The 10,887-nt window shown below is 37.9% G+C and overlaps 1 pseudogene; it reads left to right on the top strand.

The window, feature by feature from the left end:
* The first annotated feature begins 730 nt into the window (after positions 1-730).
* On the top strand, positions 731-6,706 carry LOC127645710 (uncharacterized; annotated as a pseudogene).
* Positions 6,707-10,887: the final 4,181 nt, after the last annotated feature.

The raw sequence follows: 10,887 nt of genomic DNA, 5'->3' as shown, positions 1-10,887 counted from the left end.
GTTAACAGTTAACAGAGATAACAGGCAGGGTCTGAACCAAAGAGAAAGCAAACTGACAAAAACTAGACCAACAGAGCTTAAAGGCTGGCTGTACAATAAAAAAAGATAATAAAAGACAATCTGGCAATAGACAGCAAACAAAGGAAGATGGACCTCCCACGGGTGGAGGTCGCCGCCACCTATGGAATTCCTCATTGAGTGAGCAGTACAGAATATCCCGAGCTGGGACCCAACTGCTTTCCTTGGCACCACACCCCTCCCAATCTACCAGATTTTGAAATGACTGTTGCCTGGCATGCAACAGCCTCCTCCTATAGACAGGTGAGCAGTCGGCAAGACAAGGAGGGGGAGGAGAGGAAGACACAGAAGGTTTAAGAGGACTATGAGACATAGGTTTGACACAGGAGACATGAAACACAGGGTGAAGCCTCTCCAGGGAAACTGGAAGCCTGAGCCAGACCGCCACTGGACTGAGGACCTTGACAATAGGGTATGGCCTGATTAACCTATGTTACAACTTACTCTAAGAGGGAGGTCCTTGGGTCCTTGGGGGAAAATGGTCCATGACTGTGTAAAGAACCGTATTGCTACTGGATGTGGTAATCCTGAAGTGAAATCTAGGGACCAGGTGCAGGAGGGGATGGGGAGTGACTGGAGCAGAACAACAGGTATTGCAAGCTCCTTAGATTGATCCACTTGGATCGCCTCTGCCGAGATACATACCCCAGGAATGAAACCATCTGGAGGTGGAAGGTACACTTCTCCGCCTTGACAAACAGATGATTCTCAAGAAACCTCTGCATCACTTGCTGGACGTGCTGGATGTGCACCTGGAGAGAAGAAGAAAAATCAGGATATCATCCAGGAACACAAAGACAAACTTTTCAAAAATGTACCTCAGCACATCGTTGACAAATGCTTGGAAGACTGCATGGACATTGACCAAACTGAAGGGCATGACCTGGTACTCTGAACATTTTGGAGTACTGAATATTTGAGAAAAATTAGAAGATTATTAGTGAAGCCATCTTTAGTAGTTGAAAGAATAGTTCTACCTGAATGATGATGTTGCATAGATTGTGTGACCTTTGCTAAGAGTAGCATACAAGAGATGAGGTAATGATCTGAGATATCATCGCTCTGCTGCTGAATATCTATATTATCAACATCAATTCCATATGAAAAAATTTGATCTAACAGATGATTATGGCGACAGTTGGACATGTCAAATTTTGTCTCACTAAACATGTTAAGTTTGGCCTCCACCTTTCCACAAAATGCATTCTCCAAGGTGGAGTACATCCACCCAATCTAGGCTGCTCCATGCATCATTATCATTAGATCTTGGCCAATTAATTAGCTAACTCCCTAGTTTCTACTCATTATCTTGCCTTCTGTATCTTGTAGATAATGTGTAATAATAATAATCCTAAACTAGGCTCCATATCTATATGCATTTTCTTTTGACTTTAAGGTTCAATATGGTCTGGATGTTCTTGCCAGGTTTTGTGAGATTCACCCAAAAATGTTAAATTTTTTAAATTGCACAATATTTTTGCAATGCATTTTGTATTAGGCTAGATCCTCCAGCAGGAGCTGGTTCCTCCATCTTTGGGTTCCTCACACGGACTACCCTTCCTGATGAGTGAGCCAGGGTCTTTGTTGCTGTCATGGCCTGCCATCAGATTGAACTTCTGCCCTTTAATATCTTTCTGATGTTGTGTGATTTAAAAATAGGCCTGTAGAGCAGAGCAGAGCAGGGTGTGGCTGGGCAGGAACCACACACGCCCGGTCCCCAATCAGCCTGATGGGGCACGCGAGGGATAAAAGTGGCCGGTGATGACAGTTTGAGAGAGAGAGAATTACAGACAGCTGCCCTGTGTGTTAAGTTAATCATTAAAATATTATTGATATTTTTAAGCTGGTTTTATAAAACCTACTATAGAGTATTACCACCTAGTAACCACCCAGGCCACACTAGAAACCATCTAGCAATGCCCTTGAAAACAAAATGTATAATACACTCAAAACCAAACCCTAAACCTAACTGTCAGTTGTGTAAAAATTTTATTTTAGGTTGAAAATACAACCTCTGAACAGAACTGACAAAACTTTTAGTTTAACCAATTGACTATGTCTATTCCACATAATAGTTTTTTGAGTCTATGGTGTGAAATTGAACTCTACAAACAGTCAGTCTTAAAAGTATTAAGTATGTTTTCTCTTTTTGTCCCAGCTCTTCATGCATGGGATGTGGCTGCTCATGCAGTTTGCAGCAATTCTCCTGTACTGGGACATCCCACCACTGGACTCAACAAACCCCCCTGAGAGAGGCAGAGGTGAAGAAGAGGAGGAGCCCCTCATGAGTCTGGAAGTTGAAGATAGTGCCTCAGGAGTGGACTCATATGGCTTGGTGAACACTGAACAGACTGAGACCCAGCTCTCATCCGAACCCCCCCCACACACACACACACTATTTCAGACCCCTTTGAAAACCTCAGTGTCAGCCAAGGTGAAGGCCAGAGTTTTTTCCTCAAAAATCAAAAGTGCTGTGGTTTTCTTGGCAGAGCAGTTTGAGTCTATCTATCTGCCCACCGCCCATGCTGTGTGTTATTTTGCAGAGCAGTTTCACTAAGTGTAGCATTGATTCTTTTTTTTTCTTCTTCTTCCAACTGAAGGTGATAATGTGAGAGAGAAACAGTCTGCAAACATCTTATCGATTCACTCATTCTTTCTTAGCTGTATGATTGCAGTGTGTGTGTGTGTGTGCATCTGGTAGATGCCTCCATTTTATTCAATCCTTTATTAGCAGCCTTGAAAAGCCTGAGCTCTCTCTCTCTCTCTATGTCTGTCTGCAGAGTTTCTCAGGGAGGAGGTGGTGGTACTCCTGACTGCACAGTTCATTACGCTCTTCAATCAGACAGCACTCAAGATAAAAGCCACTCTTTAGAAAACACTAACCACAGTTCTCTTTACCCCAGCATCCAGCAGACACGCCCCCAGCATACTCTCTCATTCACCGACTGTCCTACCCTCATTTGAACAACTAAATAACATAGGTACAGTTATGATTAATTTAGGCTCACAGTGGTCAAGACAACTTATTGAATTTGTTGTAATGTGATTTAAAATATGATTTAATATAATCAAGCATTTTATATACATTCGCCTACTCTGTGAATGACCTAGATACATTGAAAGCTAATCATGTGCTGATCAAAGTAAATGGTAAATGGTCTGCACTTATATAGTGCCTTTTTAACCTTAGTGGTATTCAAAGCACTTTACACTGAGTCTCATTCAAACACACATTCACACACAAATGACAGCAGAGCTGCCATGTAAGGTGCTAGTCTGCCATTGGGAGCAACTTGGGGTTCAGTGTCTTGCCCAAGGACACTTCGGCAGGAATTGAACCACTAACCCTGTGATTAATGGACAACCTGCTCTACCAGCTGAGCCGCAGCCTCCCCAAAGTGTATTAGGCCCCTATAGGAATTGCCCTTTATGAACCTTATCTCATGAAAATTATGTGATTGTGGTGACATTTTTGCTAAATTATATTACATGGCTACTTACATGTATTGCAGCAGTTACAAAGTGAAATATCCACTGAGTGGCACTAAACACTAATTACATTTTCTCCTAAACAAGATGAGGTTTTTAAGATGAATGCTCTATTGAGTTTTTAACCAACAAAACCAACCTACCAATCCTAAACTTTAAACCAGGGGTTGGCAATCTGTGGGATGTGGGAGGGTAATCACTAGCACACGAGCAACAATGAGAGAGAGGTATATATTTATATGAAGTTCTACGCCCTTGCATGCAAATCTAACACTTAAACCTTCATCATAGATCATGCAGCATCTTTTATGTAGTTATAATGGGAAGCAAACACTATGAACCTGTGACACGACTAGAGCATGCCAGCCATTTGCACTTCATGAGCCGCGTCAACTATCAATTGAGGAAGTGCTTTACTTTCAGTGAATCACACAAGTAAACACGTCTGCTTTGCTTTGGTCGCTACGTGGTTGAGCAAATGACAGACTATATTTTTGTATTCTAGTTGTTGCTTTTGCTTTCATAACAATACTTGATGTCAGTAAGAAGATACTGTATGCTATCAATGCATGGTAACGTTGGCACAGACATCAACAAGGACAAGAAAAATGGCACTAAAAAAGGTTGCCAACCTCTGCCTTAAAGTAAACCTAACCGATAGTGTCATGAAAAGCAAATGTGATGTTATGTAAGAAAGTGCTAAAGCAACTACATCAATTTGTTGTGCTTCTACGATAATTTTGTATCACATGTCATCTTGTGTGTTCTTCAGGGCTCGTACCCCCATCCTTTGAATTGCAAGTGCAACGCTCTATCTGTTCTCAGCTGAGGTACCTAACAATTTCATTGTGACTAATTATCTTGTAAATGTAGTAAGTTATGTGATGCTAAAACATTAAAATGTTCCACCTGAGAAGTCATGCACCAGTGTCTACAGGCAGTGCAGAATGTGCAGCCACACTGGGACCTGGGGTAAAAGGGTGGCCACCCGTAAGGGAACAGTGAAAACGGCTGCGGGCCAGAGGTGAAAACGACTGTATTTATTAACTTAAACACAGTTGCTGGCAACTTTTCTGACTCTGGTGATTCTGCTTTCTATCTCCAGACCATAGCGACCCCTCTGATGCAGAAGTACTTTGGCTTTGGTGAACAGTATGATGTACAGCCTGAGTGGTGTGGAGGTAATTGCAGGGTTCTTCCTGTTGTGCTGGAGGACCTGGTGGTGCTGGTCATCTACAGCGGGGCTTGCATCTGGTACCTCATCTTCCTGGCCAATCCCCAGGGTGAGGGTGTGTGTTTGGTGTATGTAGTCAAGGTGTGTGGCGTTCAGTCGGTGGTCTTCAACCATCCTAGGTCCCCTGTGGGTGGGCAGTTTAATAGAAAATCTATGTGATGCTGGGAATGATGATGCTTCTACTGACCTCCGTCATGGTGAGTAAACAGAGTCATTATGACTTTCTAACAGTATCAGATATTTCTGTCAATATTTTATCATAGCACACATTTACCAGCTCACTTAAGTGTACACTTATTACTTAAATTTCACACACAGTGTCACATTATATACACTAAAAGAGATTTTGAGGTCATTCTATGAAACAGATGCCTTATCCATTTCAAAATACAATCTACAAATGAGAACATTTTAAACGTTCTATCAGCCAAATAATACCTTTATGTTTTAATAAATTGTATTGTGGCTTCTAAAGCTAAATTCATAAATATATGTTGGGATATATCCATGCCAACAAGGTTGACGGTAACAGAAAGAAACACAATGAATTTTTTTTTTTAATTAACTGGTTTTATACAAAGTACACATTTGGTGGCACCAACAAAACAAATTTTAAGAGTTAGATCATGAAGAAATAGCTCCAAAAGTTAACAGTCGGGGGTTCCACTATTTTACAGGGCTGGGTATTGGTTGACTTTTTTCAACCAATGAAACCAATGAAATGAAAAACATTTTTCATTTATAGTCTAGTGCTCAAAGTCATCTCAAGGTGTTTATTAAAGTTTTACAATATATAATGGTAGTATTTCTTTATATATATATATATATATATATATATATAGTGTCCAATTTTCAATAATCAGTTGTTTGCCATGCAAAATCGAGGTTTCAGACTTGACAATTTAATATTGTCCTCTGACAAACATGACAAACTTAACAAAATATAAAATAAAGTCATAAAAAATAAGGAGAAATTGAATTGGCGGGGTTCACTTGCCAAAAGAATGATAATGTCATTATGAGAGAATAAAATTAAATATTATTTTCATAATGAAAAGTTAATCATAACAGGGTTGACACATAATCTGTTGGCACAACGTCAAGTCTTTTGATGATGTGTTTACAGAAACACCTATAATAACATATATTAAAAGTATGTGCCAACTATTAATTGCAAGTCATTGTATTCTTTCATGTGTTACGGGAATAGGGGACATAATAGGTTTCACTTGCTTTCACACTGATTTTACAGTGAATTCGGAAACAGTAGGTTGACTTTTCATGAGCTAAATTCGAATTCGAAGCACTGCCCCCAGTGGCCAGAGTGGAAAGTGTTTTTGAATATATGAGCACTAGTGAGCTCCTGTTTCAGAGTGAAATGTCCACAGAAAGATGCAAAAAGTGAGTTGTTTTAGCTGTAAATTATGTCATACAGTGAAGAGGAACTCAAATTTCATTATCTCGCCAACCTAAACCTAACCCTAAGTGAAGAAAAAAATTTAATGCTAGAGGGAAAATACAAACTTTACCATCGCTGATTATGTAAACATGATTACTTTCTGGTTTCAGCACGGGACAAGAACATTGGTTTCCCATGCTGTAACTCAACATTCTCTCAGTCACATCACAAGAGAAGGTAAACACATTTACACCGATACAAAAAAGTCTGATGCGAGATGGCACTTGTCAGTAACTTGGCATAATGGGGCCAATGTCAGGGTAACGGAACATCGGGAAGCAGCATGTCTACTTCCCTTGTGATCATGTTGCCGTTTTGTAGAATGACACTGTAACACTAACACTAATGGTGAATTTTCAGATCAGATCATGATGGTGTTGTCCTATGAGAAGCTGGTGGAGCCGCCCAGAATAGAGCATGTACAGGACTCAAAGAAAGGAGGGTAGAGTCCACCCTTCCCTTTACAGGGTACAGGTGAGAGAGTTGACTTATATTGTACACAAGTTAAAGGTGAAATGTGCAATATTGGCGCCACATGCATCACCAAACTGAATTGCCAAAATAATGACAAACAGGTTTCTTTAGCACTCCTCCCATCCGCTATTGTTGGTAAAACAGACAATCCCACCCCAAACTCTCTTCATATTGAGATTTTTGTACATATTTCACCTTTGAACCACTTGCATCATATATTCCTGCACGGATTAAATTATTTACAGTTGCACTGCGTATAATTGGCATTAGGTTTACATATTTTCATTTAACTGAGAACACCGACTGATATTAAACACATAACTTGTATATTTTCTTTGCTTACTTATCCGAGTTAAATAGATGAACTCTAGCCATGCATGATTTTAAAATAAAACAAAATGTGGAACATGCAAAAAGTGGGCCATTGAGTAACAAATGTTATAATCCTCTTGCAACTTTCAACATTATGACATAAAATGACACTCTCTGCAGTGCAACAGAAGCTGTCATTGGTGAATACATTTGTGTGATTTTCTTATTTCCGCACAAAGCAAGAGTTCTTCTTTCTCTGTGGTCTGTCTGCCAAAGTTTAGTGTTCGTGTGGGGCTGTACGGAGCAGATGCTGAATCAGTGGGAGATAAGAGGCCCTGCCAGGGCCAGCAGACAACGAACAGCGAGACGGGCATGCACACATATTCCACACATATATTACACTTGGCATAACATCTCCTTCATTCTGTCATATTTTGGGTTTATGCAGATTTTTGCATTCTGAATTAAAATGTTTATAATTTCCCCTTATCATGTCTAACTTGATGTAGTATCTCTAAAGCACAATCTTAGCATTTGACTTGCATATCTCCTGACAATTGTGTGATCTAGTAGTTCTCAACTGGTGCGTTGTAATCTAAAAACTGGTCACATTTCTGTTCTAATAGAGTCACAGTGCTAAACAATGCTAAATGCAAATAATCAAACTCAACTGACCGTATAATCGTGCATAGTTAGGATAGCAATATAATTGGGCTTACTGCTTACTCATTTTAAAAGAGAGGTGAAAACTGTTCTCATATATTTTGTTGGTGACATCAAAAGCTGTGCATGCAGTCAACTACAGCATTTTGGCACAGTTTTTTTTAGTTTTATTTGAAAGACATTGCTTACTTTTGTACTATGAACCACCAGATTGGTACAATGTCAATTCTGGAAGCAGAACCAGTTGAGATCCACTGCTCTCTGGAGTGTGGATGTGTAGAGTGAATCAACACATGATGGCGCTATTGTCCCTTAAAGAGATTGACATTGAACAGAACTGCAGGACTCTGAGATGGCTAGACAGTGAAAGAGAGAGAGAGAGAGAGAGAGAGAGAGAGAGAGAGAGAGATAGAAGGAGAGGCTAGATAAAGCAAAGAAAATTGAGTTTCTCAAAAACAAATGATTCATGCAATTATTCTGCACATATCATCGGTCATTTCCCATTATATTTAGGGAAACAGTGGATGCATATGTCCTCTGGTGCCGGGATCAGTTTTCTATAGGTTGTTTTGAAATGTAACTACTGTAATCTAATTAAAGCCTGTGTCCACCAAATATGGAAACTTTTAAATAAATGAGCCAACCTCAACGTTATTGTGCCATCTGTCATTCAATTATTCTATTTAAAAATTCATAGATATCCTTATGTATCCTGGCTTTTTTGTGCCACTGATCACTGATCACTCACTTCCAATAATGAGTGTAATCTGTTTATAGAGTAATTAATTACTTTTATATTAGTACTCTGTTTGTTTACTCTTAGTAAAGAAAAGAAAAGAAAAATGAGGTGTAATAGATTACATTTGAAATTATTCAAAATCTCCAGATTTTAATTACTTGCATTAGTTAGGTTGCACATATACTTTTTAAGTAATATTATTTATATATAATGCATTTATAGCAATAATTTACCCCCCAAAATCATTCTCATCATTTACTCACCCTCATGCCATCCCAGATGTGTATGACTTACTTTCTTCTGCTGAACACAAATCTTCTAAAAAATTATTTCAGCTCTGCAGGTCCATACAATACAATTGAATGGTGGTCTGAAATTTGAAGCTCCAAAAAGCACATAAAGGCAGCACAAAATCAATCCATATGGCTTAAATGGTTAAATCCATGTTTTTTTTGTGTTATGAAAGGTGTGTGTGAAAAACTGATTAATATTTAAGTTATTTTTTTCCTATAAATTCTCCTCCCTGCCCAGTAGGTGGCAATATGCATTAAAAATGTGAATCATTAAAAACAAAAGAAGAATGTGAAAGAGGACATTTATAGGAACAAGGAGGAAATATAGACATGATTTAGAATTTATCGATAAAGTAATTAGTAATGCGGTTACTTTTGATGAAGTTATCAGTAAAGTAAGCTGATAAAAATGTAAGGGAATTAGTCATTTTTACCTAAAACCCCCTGTCCTCTAAATATAATTCAATATATAAAATATTTATTAGACGTAATTGAAAAATAAATAAATATATATATATATATATATATATATATATATATATATATATATATATATATATATATATATATATATATATATAAATATGAACATTTAAAATAAATATAACTACTATGTCCTGAAAGAAGGAATTTTAAAAACTCTAAAAACGCTCACAGCTGTTTCTCCAGTTATTGCACACAGTATATATATACTGTGTGCATAATATATATATATATATATATATATATATATATATATATATATATATATATATATATATATACTATTGTTGACACAATCATCAATCAATCTGTTTGACGGTAGTGACAATCAAATAGTTGGCGTTTTAAATCAGTTTGAAACCATCCTGTAGTTTCAATTCATCCATTTATTGAACTAAGTAGATTTGTCAATATTTGTAAGAATTATTAGATTTTTGTCAAATTATTGTCATAACTTATGGTGTTCATACATAATGATTGATAGACAAGGAAAAACACATTCTGTGTGAACATTGAATCAGTAGATTGCAAGCTTATGTGAGTACCTTTTAACATGTTGAAAAGATAAATCCAATTAATTCTTGACACATAAACTTTATAGTTATTGTAGGATTCAATCTTTGGTGGGTTATTTTGACCTTTAGATTGGGCACATGGTTCTATTGTAATCAGACCGGGGAGGTTCCCATTGGTCATTTCACTGTGCGACTGGGTGATAAACATAGCCCACCAGCCATGATTTTAGTCTGTTTATTTTATTTTTTTCTATTATCAGTAAGCCTATACATTACCATTGATATTTTATTGCTCTATTGTAAATATTATACCATCATTTTGGATTGTGCTTGCATTTCTGATCAAAGTATTGGAAGCAGAGCATCAGAGAATTAGCATTTAACTGTTCACCTCTCAATCCAGATTATCTGTTAATTCCACACCGGCTCTGTGTGGAAGAAGATTATAATCCCAAATACCACATACAAGTTCACATCTGTAGAAGTGATAAGCATGCAAATTGTGGTCACTCACAGTGAGAACATTGGCAAAGTAATCACTGTAATTGAAAGCAATTGTGACAGTCATAATCATGACACTTTCATAAATCTGTCAGACACAACATTCATTTCATTTTGAGTGACGGCTGGGCTGCGATAGCCATCCTGGTCTTTGAAAGATATTAAAGGGGAACAATATTTTTTCCTGATGGCTTTACTGTTCATAAATTGTTTATGAGTGACTCTCCTTGGCCACACCATCCAGAAGACGTCATATTTTTACATTAACGAGAAGCATTCCTATCTTTTGAACGTAATGATATAAATGACTGAGGCAAAACAAGCACTTTTCAGAAATCAATGCCAGCTTTTATCCTGTGGGATGTTCGGCATCAGTATAACAGGTTGCCAGTGGGTTGGCATTTTCGTTTGGCGAGCATGCTATCTCAGCAAAGCTGCACGCTCTTCATTTCAAAATGCCATTTGGAAGGAGCAGGTTGTGGCCACAGGAACATCAAGAGAATAACATTTCTCAAATCCTATTTGAAAAATATATGTCAGATGTTATAAGCGGCTCGGGATTAAACAAGTCGGCCTAGCGAGTTTAGCTTAAAAAAAATACAGAGGGTAAACCCAAATGATTTGAGATCAATGCCACAAGGAAATTG

This window comes from Xyrauchen texanus, chromosome 6 (genome assembly GCF_025860055.1).
Source record: "Xyrauchen texanus isolate HMW12.3.18 chromosome 6, RBS_HiC_50CHRs, whole genome shotgun sequence".
In the NCBI taxonomy this organism is placed as follows: domain Eukaryota; kingdom Metazoa; phylum Chordata; class Actinopteri; order Cypriniformes; family Catostomidae; genus Xyrauchen; species Xyrauchen texanus.
The sequence above is the reverse complement of the archived record's forward strand: the minus strand, read 5'-3'. Positions and strand labels throughout refer to the sequence as shown.